Here is a 15,290-nt window from a genome sequence, read left to right on the forward strand (position 1 = left end):
TACAGAAAATTATCTATATTTAAAGACTATAAAATACAAAATACCTTGCAGGTATATTGTGACATGGTATAAACATACTTTTGTACACACTTTAAACTCTTATAGACAACACACTGATTCCTCTCTTGTAGGACTTGGCTTAGTGTTCGTTAGAGACGTTTATGGTTCAGCCAGGTTTCCACTCATTATCTGTCCTCTCAGAGTCTCCATCTGGTCTGTGACTCAGCTCCCTTTGTGATGAAGAGTCAGCGTTTACTGGAAGAAGCAGGCCGACTCTTAATCTAGCAAAGATGTAAACAGCAATTCTCAGAAAGAAACAAAAGTTTCTTTGTTTGAGGTGAGACAGTAGAGACAACTTCCAAACTAGTTCATGAATTTTGAAAAAGTATTTATTAATAATTCACTGTATTCCCATGCATAATTCTTGCATGTTTTGTGAATGATTTAGGCTACAGGAGATCAGTAAGCATGCAGTTATATAGAATGTAAAGTCTGCTGTTTCAACACTAGGTGGAGCAGCCATCTTATCTAGAAACCTTCCCTGAGGCAAAGGTCTGTTTAAGTGTTTATATTTTTTTCAGTTCCACCTTAAGTCAAGGACGGTTCTTGTCACAGAAATCCCAGTGTTTTTCCTTGTTGCATTCAACAAATCAGTCTGGCTGTGGAAAAAGGCCTTTGTTCTGATATTGCGTCACAGAATAAGAATGTGTTGCTCCAGTTGTTGTGGATATTAAAGTCCAACTGCTGTGTGAAGTTTACTTTGTAGTTTGTTTGTGACTGACGAACTGTGGAATCCACCGGCTAATTAGAAGCTGTCTGCAGGCTCGCTCACATGGAAAATAAATCAGAACCGAAGCACTTCCTGTCGCGCAGTCGCTTTATGTGCAAGGTCTTACCACAATAAATGTCATGAATAGTGTTTTCATGGTCATAAAAGCTGCAGAGCTATATAATTGTTCCTGTACTGTAGCTGTGGCAATGACAATATATCCATACTTATACTGTGAAACCACATCAGAGGTTTGGCTTTAAATTCTGCAATTCTTGTGTGAATGCTGAAGCGATCTTTATTATTCTTCTGTATTATTTTTTGACCGCGTCTTCCACATTTTCACAGATAGACACATTGTTCCAAGTTGCATATGTCAAGCGTGTTTGTCTAGTGGATTGTTGTTGTTTTTTTAATAAAAGGCTGTCTATGTGGTTGGATATATTCATGATTATTTTGTAAACCGTGTGTGCTAAAGTTGTCATAACGGGCACACAGGTGCCCTATGGAGATATGCTCAACATATTAAAGTAATTATTCAATAGCAGCACCAGAAGTTCAGGTATTAAGCGTTTCACATTTTGGCTAACGACTCATGAATAAAGAAAGATTTTTGGCTTTAAGTTATGTGATTGTTGTGCGATTGCTGATATGTTTTTAGGACCTCTTCTTCTTCCAGAAGATAATATCTGTTATTATCAAGTTCATCTTTGTGTTGGTATGGAGGTCAGGTGATGGTAAAAGTTGGTACCACACTGAAAGAGACAGAAAAGGACTAACAGCTTATAAAGTGATGGCAGAGTAAAATACTGGTGAGAGACACTGTAATTTGCGAGAGGGCAGAAGGGTCGCCCCAATCAACCACAATAAAAGCGTTGGCAGTGACAGTGGGAGAGTCAGAGTGAACTGGCAGAACAAATTAGGACAGACTTCCTCTGCAGGGAGCTGGTCCAGCTCTGTCACTGACACTTAATTTCATATTTATGAGGTAAAAATGACGAGATGTCCTGCCAAACACCCACGGTTCCCATAATTCATGTCTTCAATATGTGGATGTGTCGTTTAGCTTTAAACTGGAGCCCAAAGTCAGCCAAGCCCTCCTTCATTCCCAGTATTTTAATGGCTTAAGAGGGAGATATTATTCTGTCTATTCAGAGTTATTTTTCCCACTGTGCACTGGAGGAACTTTCGTTATGAACTTATGCACTGGTGTAGTCTAACAGTCAATATTTTGGTAGTTGTGGAAGATTTCAGTAACTTAACCTGAACATGAAAGGATTCCTCATAGTTTTACATGAATTTTGTTGCTTGTTTCTGGCTGCAGTCTCCTCAAGCAGCAAACTCCACCCACCTGTGAGTGTAAGAAAGGTCAGCAGAAATGCTGAGAATCTATTGTAAATAGTTGAAGCTTTATTTGATCTCCGGTTGAGAAAACGTGAGTCATGATCCAAGATGTTCCAGCTGCCTCAGTTGTAATAAAACGTCTCACCTGCTCATCAGCATGCTGGGAAACAAATCTTCAGGCTAAATACAGTGAACCGCCTACAGAGTGCTAAGTACTTTACTGCTAGTAGTATGCATCTCCTGGCTGGCGTTCCTCCAGTTTTAACGCATTTGAGGGGAATTATCGCAACATCACAAGACTGATTTCAACCTATCATTGCAACACACAGACAGAGAGGGAGACTTCTTCTCGCCAACTTTATGAAACTATTGGAAAATATCTGGAAATGATTGACCCGCAATGGAGTGTTACACAATTTTAAAACCACACACATCATTCCTTAACCGCAGGAATATTGTTTATAAAAATGTTGTCCACCTTTGATCCGACAACAAAATGTGCTCGGTTACATTACGACTCATTGACAACACACGTAGGGACGCCCTCAGAACCTCCTCCCACAACTAATGAAGAAAATCTTCAGTATTTGGCCTCTAAAACCCGACACTGGTCACAGCCAGAGGTCACTGTCTGGTGTACCACCATGGCCGCTCTCCAGTGGAAAACCTTTAATCCAGGACGCCAGAAACTGTCTATTAGTGAAGACTTTCACCTGAGCAAACGAGGGAGAAAGGTCTCATTCTGTGGTGCAGGGCGTCGGCTCGACTGGGTAGAATATGGAGCAGTTATGGTGGAAATATCGTCTTCTTTCATTCGCCTTTTTGACTTCCTGTTTTGCTTAATTTATATTTATTTTGAGTTCTTCCTTTTGATTATCCTTATGTTAAATTCTCCTTATATATTTTTTTCCTGTCATTGGTGTGTGTGTGTGTTCCTGTGTATAGGAAATTTGTCGTCATCGTCACCACAGTCCACCCTCCACCTACAACAAATGAGAGGCTAAAAGGAAAAAGAACCAATTTTTCTATTCAGTCCAGTTAAACAGTAAAATTACCCATGGTGCCAAATGGTCTGCACTCAGCTTCTGTGTATGTGTGTGTACATGCAAATGTGTATATATGTATGTGTGTGTGTGTGGTGTGTGTGTGTGGGGAATAGTCTGTGGTGGTCTCCGCCATGTTGTTTTATCTGCGAGGCGGCCAGCGACAATAACTTCTACCACCCTTGTAGAGTGGTCATACACACACAACACACACACACACACACACACACACACAAGATGGAAATAGCATCTACCACCCCCGTGGTGGTCACCCTAACATCTGCTGGTGGTTGAAAATGCTAGAAGAGGACCACACACACACACCTTCACACACACAGACGTATGTGGACATAGGAGGGTAGTGAACCATCTTGGTGTCTCTCATTGTGATAACACTCACACACACACACACACAAATACCACAGATACCACAAGTTGTTCTGCATATATTGTCTTCACACTTCAGGAACGAAATGATTCATTCTGACCCCATGTGTCAGCCATATTGACCGACCTCACACCAGAGCACAGTGTCACATGTTCCTGTTCACACACACACACACACTTTACCAAGCTGTGTTTAAAAGCCGTGTTTGCTTTTGTTGGATAATGAAACTGACATGGCAGCCGAGAGAGAGAGATCCGTGTGTGTTTGTGTGTGTGTGTGCGTGTGTGTGTGTGTGTGTGATGCTTCACTGTGCATGCAGACCAGTCACCCACGAAGACTCCTAAAGGGCGACCCTCATACGTTTCAGACATGTTTGCAGGGCAACATGTTGTGCCTGTGAGCTGCTGGTCAAGTTTTCCAAATGATGTCGTCCACATTAAGACAGATTAAAGGTCTGCAGCCCGGCAACAATAGCAATTAGTGTAACAGCCCGGCAGAGGACACATGTTACAGAACATCTTGTGACTTGATGATGGTCTGAAAAAAAGGCACCACTTGCTTTCAAATGTCTCTTTGAATTCTTTAACTGCTCTGAGAGGAAAACAAACCTTAAAGGGGGAGCTGTGTTTACAGGTCTTGGGTGAACAATGAGTTTGGGAAGTTGAAAAAAGTTTCAATAAATCCTCAAGTGATGTCACTTGAGTCCCAGTTTGGCAGGCTTGAAAATGTAAAGATGAAGAGATCTGGAGTTAGAAAGACGTGCGCTTACCAGACTTCTGTAGCCGCTCCTCATCTCTGCTTGAGGCTAGCAGCTCAAGGTTACATTGGCTGTGACTAGTATAACACACTTGAATCTCTGACCCAACTGTTGGCTGTGGAGTTGCATTGTGGGTAATGTAGGCCCAAGGGTTTCACAAGGAAGAATGGAAAAGATGACATGTACACTTCTGCTGCATTGATTTTGACCCTCTCTCTTAACTGTCCATCCAGAGTATGAACGCGTTGTAAGAGTGCCAAGCTGAATCCTGCAGTTCTCTTTTGAGACAAAAACTTCATGCTGTACATCAAAAAACTATTTGAAATCAAGAAACACAAATTGGTCAGAAAGGACACCAGACTGTGATTAGTGTCACATCATCAACTCATTATTCTGCAAAACCAAAATTTCTGCATATTCCTGCACTAAAGCAGAAAACTAAAGCAGTAAACTTCAGCTGAGCTGTGGCTCTGCACTTGACGAACCTGACGAACTCGATTATAAAACAAATTTCCCTCACTGAACACCACACTGCTAACCTTTTAACCTATTGCTTGTTATTCTTGGCCAGTTTTTGTTCACATTAAGTCTCTATTATCTACTTCTATCTTGTTTGATTTTGATGGCCCAGATTCCAGTCAAAAATCCAACATTTTTAATACAATATTCAATAGAACAGTGGGACATCGGGTCAGAAAACATGTTGAATCATTGAAGAGATTTGACCCCCCCACCGCAAACATGAACTGGCCCGGACTGAACTTACTGCATCTTGGTCCAGTCAGTCATGATTCCAAACAAAGTGTGTCACAGCCTTAAAAAGGTTATTATAATACATGTCTCAAAATGTCTCAAAGTAAAGAAACTTTAAGGACTTACTATTTACACCAGTATTGTGTTGGTGTTGAGTTGAGGGAGCATCTTATAGTTTAAAGGTCCAGTGTGTGGGATTTAAAGAGATCTATGAGCAGTATTGGAATTCAGTATTTAGTTATGAATAATAACTAAAATAAAGTTGTTTTCATAAGTCATCTGAAAACAATCGTTGTGTGTTTGTTTCCTTAGAATGAGCTTTGAGTATCTTCATAGGGAGCGGGTCCTCCTCCATGGAGTCCACCATGTTTTTACAGTAGCCCAGAATGGACAAAACAACCCTCATGTCTAGAGACGGCCTTTAGCATTTTTAGCAGCCATCTTGGGGGAAGGTGAGATGAGGGGTATTTCATCGGTTGCGCTCTGCAATCTCTCCGCGAGATGCCATTAAATCCTACACACTGGACCTTTTAAACAGTTGAAACAAAAGTAAACTGCGGACATTGTTTCCATTAAAAGTTATAAAACTTCACAGAGATGAAATTCCTCATAAAAAAAATGTCAGTTTTATTTCACTGCGGTGGCTCGACCAGCTCAGTGTTCCCCATTTAGTTCAAATTATGACAGATTTATAAAGATTGTGCCGCTAACACGTACCAGGTGATGCTCTGCAGTGAAGTCTTGCTTTTCTTTGCATACATGTGCTCTCCTGCTGTTCAATCTGGCATCTGTTTGTGTTTGCGTGTGTTCGTCGGCATGCGCCAGTTTCGTATACCATGTTTCTAATTGTGAGGTTATTTACGGTAAGAGCGCGGGGGATGTTTAGCATTAAAACAGCGTTCACTGAACCCCCGGCTCACTTCTCTTGTTGGCAAATTAAATGCAACACACTGATGTAAATATGTTAAACAAATGAGACAATTGAGGACATGTTGTATTAAAACCACATTTACCACTGAACTGTTGTTTCCTCCTGCAAAGTTGATGTTACTGAGAGGAAAAACAGCCCGATTTTATTTTCTATTTATGCGGGTGGATTCATTAATGCTTCAGAAGAGGAAATCCGATCATTCACGGGTTTATTCGCGCCAAACAAGCAGAATACCTTCAACGTTAGCCACAAGATACCAAGCAACAGCAGGCACCAGGGGCATGTGTGTATTCTCTGTTTCTTTCTGTCGTCCTCCTGTGTCTTTTCTTTTTCCCATCCTCTCTCTGTATGTTCATGATTTAAAGTCAATAATATGGCTTTAATCCAACACAAAGCCATATGTAGTGTCTTTGTCCGGTTTATCCTCACGTGTGATGTGTTTCACTTTCCACTCCCTGTCTTTGTCTGTTTTCCTGCACACCTGTGTTCCATTAGTTAATCACTCTCTGTGAATCAAAGCTTGTGTTTTCCCCTCATTCTTTGTTAGTTTGTCTGTTCTCGTCTTTGTTTGTCTCTGTGTTCCTGTGTTTCTCGTCTGTTCCCTACTCCTATCTACCCGTCATGTTTTACACGTGTTTGCTGCCTGAGTCGCCCTGGTTTGGACTTCTGATTACTCCTGTTTTGTTGCCAGAATTTTTGGCTGCCTTTTGTATCAGATTTTGAATTTTGGACTTTGGATTTTATGGACTACAATACAGGTTTGGTTGCATTAAACCACGCTTTTTGTTCAGTTACCTGCCTGCCTCTGAGCGTCTTGCGTTTGGGTCCATTTTTGCAAAATCTTGACAGAGTTGGCTGAGATGAAGTCTTGCAAACAGCTTGCTACTCAAAGCGGCCACGCCCTTAATTATGCATAACGTTAAGCCTTCGTATAATTAAATGAGCGAGTTATATAAAAATTCATCCCCTTTCTGTTGTCATTGGAGGGGAAATTAGATACGGTATATGCTTAGTTCTGCTGTAACGTTCGCTCAAAGGGGGATTGACTCTCTTTTGTCGCATGCCTCAAGTGGCCATTCAAAGAACTGCACTTTTCAGGACTTCCGTGCTGGCTTCTTATTTCAGCCCCGAAGGCTGCAGCTTGAATCCAAACTGTTCCCTCTCTCTGCTTCCACATATTTGTGGTTACATTATCTTTTTTGTGTTTCATCCAGTCATGACAGGTACGACGCTTGATCGCTCATTTACTACATCTTCCTGACAGCGTAATAAAGCCCCTGTGGGTCAGGCAGGGGCCAAAGACGGTGGCCAACATTTCTTTTAATCCTCCTAGAGCATCAGTCGAGGAGTAGAGGAAGTGTCAGCAGTTCTACTCGTGACTTCCCAGCAGGCCCCGCTGATCAATCACAGCTACAAATATCTGAGTGGTTTCCAAACGCTAATGGGAGCCAGGTCTGCTGATGGAGGAGAGGTTCCTGCGAGGCTGTAAGAGGAATGTTTGGACAGCGAGAGGAGGCTGTTTGAATATAAAGAAGGAAATTGTGATCCGTGATGCAACACAGAAAGAATTACATGCAGGAAAAGGCCAAGTGTGGGTTACTATTAGCCTTTCAGTACAGTAGATTTTCAGTGGAAATCCGTCATCCTGCGGAATAAAAGGCTCTTCTGGACGTAAATACTTTGAGCTCGTAAGAGTCAAGCAGACTTAGGCCTAAATACCCTGAAAACCATCTCCAAATAACAGGGATTTGACTCCGTTCTTCTGTCTTTTCTCTTCTGTTTACACGAGAGCACAGGAATGTGTCGCGGAGGTTGGTGATTGCGAGCGCGTACATGTTTGTGTTTTTCAGGCGGTGACGTTATAAACATCCCATAATTATCCCTGATTGTCACGGGGACCCCCCGACTCCTGAAAACCCACAGTGGTACAGCTGCTGCAGCTATCAGGCCATTTGGGGCCCTGTCACATTTACAGCTTCACCATAATGAGCTCCTCGTGGAAATCATTATCTGTGTCGACATGAGTTCGTTTTCATGAGACGACTCTTGTTTGTCACATTTCAACATGTCGATTCTGCACCAAGAATTTTAATTTTTTGGGTTTTTTAAAAAAAAAGTACTTTGTAATACTAATATGAGCAGAAATTCGATGAGCTTGCACTTTAGTGTTTCCATTTTAAGCATCTTTATCCCTCTACTCCACTACATCTCAGATGTTGTTCTTTTTACTCCACTACATCTCAGAGGCAAATGTTGTTCTTTTTACTCGACTAAATTTGTCTGACAGCTTTTGTAAGTACATACCTTTCAGATTACAATTTTTCATACCCTTCCTGTTCAGTGAAAAACAAATGTGTGCTGCACCTTCTCACCGTGTAATTTAAACTGATATGGCACACAACATAGAGCAAATCACATGTTGTTCCTGTATAGATTATAGTCATAACAAAGAGTAATAATTGATCGTGTCTGTAGTTTGTATGCTGTTGAAAGTTTTGCTGACATGTCTTTTATAATGGTGGTCTATGGGGGGAGAGGCTGTTAGGCAAAAAAAAAAAAAAAAAATCACTTTTCCTGTGTGTGCAAATGAATCCCAGAAAGCCCAGTAACTTCATGCACATGTGTGTTTCCCTGCTAATGTTTATGTTTAGTGTGTGTAGGAAGGGCAGAATTACAGTATGGAGAAACACAGATGTACAGTTGCATAACACAGAGGAGAGGTTATTTAAATGTGTAATGGCCAACATCCCTCCTCTGGCAGAGCCGCTGTGCTGAATCAACGAAGGCTCTGAAATAAAACAGAGAGCAGAGTGCAGAGTGAAGTATCTGAAAGCAGCAGTTTCCATTCGGAGCAGCTGCACTTCTGTTATTCTAAACACAGGGAGGGAAATGAAGAGAGGATTTTATACTGCTGCTCCTCCCAAAAACACTGGATGAGGGTTAACCAGGGGTCTGACTGTGTGTCTGCACAGGGTCATGTGTTTTAAAGAGACAGACTACGGTGTGGTTTTGGTTTGACGCATGTTACAGTAGGTAGTCAACTCATCCGTTACTGTAAGCGATATCGTATGCAGGTGAGCACACACTGGAAAGTTAACAACCATGATCACAAACAAGGTGTTTTTGTGTGTGTGTTATTTTGCCTTCATGCACATCAGTTGTTAACTGTAGATTGCAGACGTTTTATTTGCATGGTCTAACGTCTTTACTATGGAAACAATAAATTATGGTTCAATATGATGTGTTACTGTTCTCAGCTTTATCCTGACTTTAAAGCTATAATGTGTAACATCAGCGCATTGAAATGAGCCGTGTGATCCTAGATGTACGGAAGCCCTAAACAGTCATGGATCATGTTATTTCCTCAGTTTTCCTGTGATAACAAGTTAACATGTATTTTTCCCCTCAAGATCACTAACGACTGTATTTATGTCGTATGTCCTCAAGAAAATTATCCCATTATCTCGGGGAAAACAACACTCTGCGATAATGACGTAAAAAAAAACCTGGAATCTTGAGAAAACAAATAAAACAACAAATAATAATGTTAACGCACGTTTATTTATTAGTACAGGTTTTTAAATCAGCTCAAGATGCTGCTGCCGCATCGATTTGGATGAAGCCGCCTCTGCTCTTGAAGTGTTTAGTCTTATTGAACTCATTAGAATCTGTGACTTGGCAAACAAGCACGAAGAGAAACATGATGGACCACAGGAACATTTTTATTGCTAAAATGTGGAGTGGGATTGTGATATACACTACAGTTGTTTTTCCACTTGCGTGACCTCTGATGTGCGGTAAATCGCTTTCGACTGTTCACTGACGAGTGCCGAAAACTGCCAGAAGTACTTTGTGACTGAGACGAAGATGGTAAAGTAGAGGAGAAATGTGTTTTTATTTCGATAACCAGATAGCCGGTTTTTAATGTTGAGAAACTGTCACGTTCGTCCTCTGGGTTACCGCAGCTGTCTGCCATGTGGGCCGTGCATGACTCGTACATAATCTGGCCCGTTTTGCCAAACAAGAGAAGCGATGAGAGAAAACCCACCAACCCACAACGAGACCAGACCACCGTCATGTTGCTGCTAAATTGCGATGACGATATCAAGAGATTGAGCGATTACATTGAAATCGGTTGTTTGGCAAAGCTGGAGAACAAATAATGGATAATGTGGGTCATAAACAGAACTTTTCAGATTGCAGAAGAGGGGATCGGATGACCAATTTCGACCATATTGACTAAATCCCTTAAGCTCTTCCACTAACAAACAAAACGCAACCTTACAATTTAATCCATTGTTCAACTTATTAATGGAAAAGTTGTTCCAGAAGCAGACGCGTGACAAGCAAAAACTAACAAAGCTCACTGTGTTGCTATAATAGGAGTTTTTTCCTGTAACGTTTCTATGTGTATTTATAAGTCAGCTGCACACGTGTTGTGTAACGTCCTGATTTATGCATCCGAGGAATTGCTCATTAAAATTTCTCGCAAGGCTTCACAGGCCGGGACGCAGCATTTGTATTGGAATCAGCTTCAATAAAAGAAGCATTTAAAAACGGATCTGGACACGCGTGCCTGAATGTGCCGAAAATAAAACAGAGGAAAATAAATCAGTCAACGTTCTTCAGCTGGTGGCTGCAAACTAATCTTCCTCATTTGGCTGCAGCTTCACTGCAAACTCCAAACACATGGTTACAATAACACAAGAACTCACTCTTTCCTCTGCTGCCATGCAAAGAAAACAAACGTATAACACAATTTAGTCTCTGTATTAAATGTTACGTTACTTATTGAAATAACTCAGTGTAGCTCAATGTAAACAGGTGTGTGAGGTAAAAAATTGCGAGTCTGTATTTCCATGTGTGTTATGCATGAGGTTTTTTGTGCACGTATATGTTGGTTTTGCTCTCAATCATGTTGACACTATCTTTCCACCCAGATGCATTCACAGACAGTATGTTCCAGATGTATGGAGGACTCAGTTAAACAGGCAATCTGCGAAAGTAAACAGACATGACCGAAGCGGCAGATCTCGAACAGGGAGGCATCCCACAACAGAGGGTTCAACGTTGTGCGGAGGGCAGCAGTCGGGCAGGGAACAGTGGAGAGTCTTGCTGCTGCTGCGCTTCACAGTTCAGTGAGAAAGTTAAAATATCTGATTTGCAAAATAAAACAAAAAAAAAACTCTTGGACTCTTGGAATGAGCGGAAATCTTTCCGATTTTAAAAACGACTGGAAGACTCAAACCACAGACATAAATCAGAAACGTACTGTTTTACATCTATATACATCCATCATAAACCCATGGTCTGTCTCCTCTGTCACTGTGCTAATGGCAGTTAAAGTTACACTACAGTTACACAAACGTTAATCATTATTTTCTGTTTCATTAAAGCAACAGTGATTTCTAAATCGATGATCATTCGACCTGTCAAGGACAACAGCTTGATCGAGGATGCTGCGGTGGAGACAGGTCTCTGTAAAGATGTAGACAGTACGGTGTCTGACTTCATGTTGCTTGGTTGAGTCCCATTTGTCCATTTCATTTCCCTGCGACAGGACATTAGCCAGCAGCAGCCTTAAATCTAAACTGGATTAGCATGACTCTTATCCCGACCCTCCTCCTCCCAGTCTCGGAAGGAAAGTGAATAAGTATATTTCCCAAAGTGCATTCCTTTAAAAAAAACAAGCTTATTAATCTGTCTCCCCATGAGGTCACTTAAACGTACCACATCTATTATGCTCTAACATGATACAACAATTTGTGAAGTACCTCAGTGGGGACAAAGGCAGGGCTCAAACTGTTCCTCATGGCCTGTCGTGACTCTGCAGACACTCTCGGCCCTCCCGCCCTCCTCGCTGCGATCACCGCCAACAGAAACAGAGTCTCAAGCCGGATAGCTCAAGGGGCTCAAAAGGCCTGTCCAGGCCCTTTTTTCAAGTCAGTGCCTTTAAACCATCATAACATCAGTCAGGTTTGTGCACAGTCTCTCCATTGCAATCACAATTTATCTCTTTTGTGCATTTCAATCACATCTAATCACAAATCTATTTATTTACTCTCAGGATTACTTGCTGACTCACTGCACAGACTGCAGCAGGTGTGATCCTCTCTCTCTCTCTCACACACACACACACACACACACACACATAGCAACACACACTCACAGAATGATGGTTACCTGAGCCAAGGAGAAAGGCCAAGTGTGTTTTTACAGCTGTCTACGTAATTAGCTCTATGGGGGCCTGTCAAGTCAACGGTTAGCTAACGTCTCAAATTGTGGGCGTGCGTGTGCAAATGTTGAAGTGTTTGTTAGTGTGTGTGTGTGCAGGTCCAGGTTAGGTAATGTCTCTCTGTGCCACCTCCCACTTCTGGCAGAGTTAATGTCATAATGACTGAAATTATGCGAGTTGACCTGGGAATCAAAGTGACAGAAGTCTGAGAAAAAGCATGCAATTTAAAAGGAGAATATCAAGAGAAATCATTTTATTCTGAAAGTCTGCGAGGAGGTCAGTATATTTTAATTTAACCCAAAAGAGAAAAGCTGGAAGAGGAGTTGATTTGCATTACGAGGTTGTGATTTTATTGAGTGGCGCGAGCACTGCGCAGGTGAAGGGTTCAGCCGCCAGCACTGTCGATCTGAATAATGATGTAAGTGCTCAGTGACGATTAAGTATAAACATGTCCAACCGAAAGGTCAAATGGCTTTGCAAAATGTGTGTTTTAGAGTCTGTGAAAATGGAAAAAAGCCTTTGAAGTGACACTGATGTTGTTTGCTCTCCTTTTGACAGGCAATTTAGCAAAATAAATCATAAAAATAATCATAAATCACTTTTGTTTTCCTATAATGGTGTCGAAGAACACGTGATGAAAATCGATACTGCTAAGTGTTCCTCTAGGATGAAGCTTTGTCACCTGTGGAGAGTTGAAAAGTGACAACACTGTAAAAGCTGAGCGTGAAAGTTCGTTCTTTGGAAAATCTTCAATCAAGGTCACCAGAGATAGAAGTTTTTATCCTTGTGTTGGATGTGAGAACATTTCATATATAAGGATGAAAATGTTATTTTGGTTGAGACGAGAATAAATAAGCCTTAGCTGCTTCGATTCTTGCCAGCGACAACAATACAAGGTGACAAAGAGTTAAAGTTTTTTGCTTAAAATCACATCACACGATTGTCGCCAGTTAACAGTAGGAGCCGTCTGGCTTCAGGCAGAAGTGTGATGAAGAGTTGGTAGAACAGACAGGCTGACAGCCACTTTTCCACATTTAAATTTTGTATTTTTTTTCTTCATCTAAGGTGCCAAAGGCACTACCTGCTACCACATTACTGTTGTTTGCTTTGATTTGTGAGTTAAAGTCTGGGACATTTCTCTTTTATTTGATGAGCGAAGGATCTCTTTAGTTTAGTACGAGACTGTCCCACCATTCCGTCTCTGTAACGTTCATACAGACATTGAGGCGGGAATATTGGCGCAGTATTCCCGCCTTGAAAAGGCAGTGTGAATGGGACTCTTCCTGTTTTGGTTACACAATGGCAGATGAGCTTCCTCTGTTCCATTTTAAAAATGTTGCCAGTTTAAGTTTAAAAGTTTAGATTAAGTCCAGAGGGGAAAGTGAATGTCAATACCGAACATGGCAACACATCCAGTAAGTCGAGACATTTCACTCAAAACCCCAAATGTAAGCCTCATGGTTGGAGGAACAACAAAGTCAGTAGGAATTATCATCTGGGGAACATAAACGTCCATATTCATGACAATCAATCAAAGAGTTGTAGTCCTGATTAGTCTCATTGTCAGGTTTATTCCTTTTCTCATACTGTCCATTGCTGCAGCACCTCTATCCACCCCTTTGTCAATGGTTTGGTTTTAGTGTCTGTCTTTTTAAGACTCCCCCTCTGCTCCGATTGGTCAGCTCTCACAGGCCTGAGCAAGCACGGCCAACCATGATTCCACATCAGCGCTACCATTTTTTTTGTCTCACTCGTGCTGGGGTCAAGGCTAAGGCCTATGACTGTATAGTTGTGACACACTTGTTTAAAGGCACAGTTTCTGAATATTGGCTGTGTGCATTTCCTATTGTTTGAGCGTTTTGATACTTACACAGCATTTATTAAGCGTGGGTAAAGATTTTGGTCGATTCTATTATCCATCAGTTTCCATTTACGACTACATTAATCACACTGGATTATAGCAACAATACCACAATGGAATTCAGATGAATCCAATGATTAGCCAGTGTTTTTATGGCAGTCTATAAACAAAAAGTCCCCGATGATTTTATTTATATTTAAATCAGCATGTGAAATTCAGAGATCCAGCGCTCAGCCATCTGATCTCAGCCATACACAGGCGTGACATCACCTCGCTGAGTCAGCAGAAAGCACCGGTCCTGTGGGGTCCATTAGGCAACAAACCATTACTACAGTACATCACAGCCCCTCAATCCACTTCACAGCCAATCAGGCCTGAAGTGTTCATGTGGAAAGAGGGAGAGAGGTGTTACATCCTGGTCGTTAATGACGTTCAGAAACACAAATAACAGGTAAATTATGAAGTTAGACCTTTCAGCCCATGAGGTGAGAAAATTACACATATATGAAGCAGTGAAATATATTCCACCTGGGAAAGTCAGACCTGGCAGAGCGATCCAGAAAGCACATCTGGCTGCAGGGTTTATGCTGGCTCGGTGTGGTGTTTTTCACCGCAGCTATAGCACACCGTGCCCTCCTCTTACACTCTTTACTTCACTTTCGTTTCAAGCTGCTCTCTTTCTGTCCGCGTTGGAGATCGGAGATGGAAGACGTTTGAACTTAATTCTCTGCTGTGGTTCCACTAAATTACTCGCGTTAATGATACCTTTTCACCCCCTGAATAAACTCAAAGCAGAACGATAAAAACAATGCCGCGTCACCAAAGTCACCGAAGAGATGACACTGTACTAGATCTGTGGTGTTTGTTTCTCTCGGATTAGAGATGCTGAGCCACTAAGATAAATAGAAAAACAGTAATTAAGCTCCCGCCAGTGACCTCTGGAAATTTTTAAGGATCTCAAATATACCTTGCAAGTAAGCTTGCGGTGTACAGGGCGAACCTAAATTAACAAGTGAGTCCTGCCAGTTTAAACAGGCCTTGGTTACCTTGATGATTTTCCCATATTACTCAAGTGAAGCTGAGTTTGATCGAGGCTGTGGCCGGCTGACAATCTGAAACATGAATCACTGCATGTTGTTGATCTGATATGAAAGTCTGGATGGTGCTGAGACTGGAAAAGACACTTTGAAAAGGTTAAAAGGTTGAATG

The sequence above is a fragment of the Pagrus pagrus genome, assembly GCF_965226575.1.
Source record: "Pagrus pagrus genome assembly, chromosome: 16".
NCBI classification, from domain to species: Eukaryota; Metazoa; Chordata; class Actinopteri; order Spariformes; family Sparidae; genus Pagrus; species Pagrus pagrus.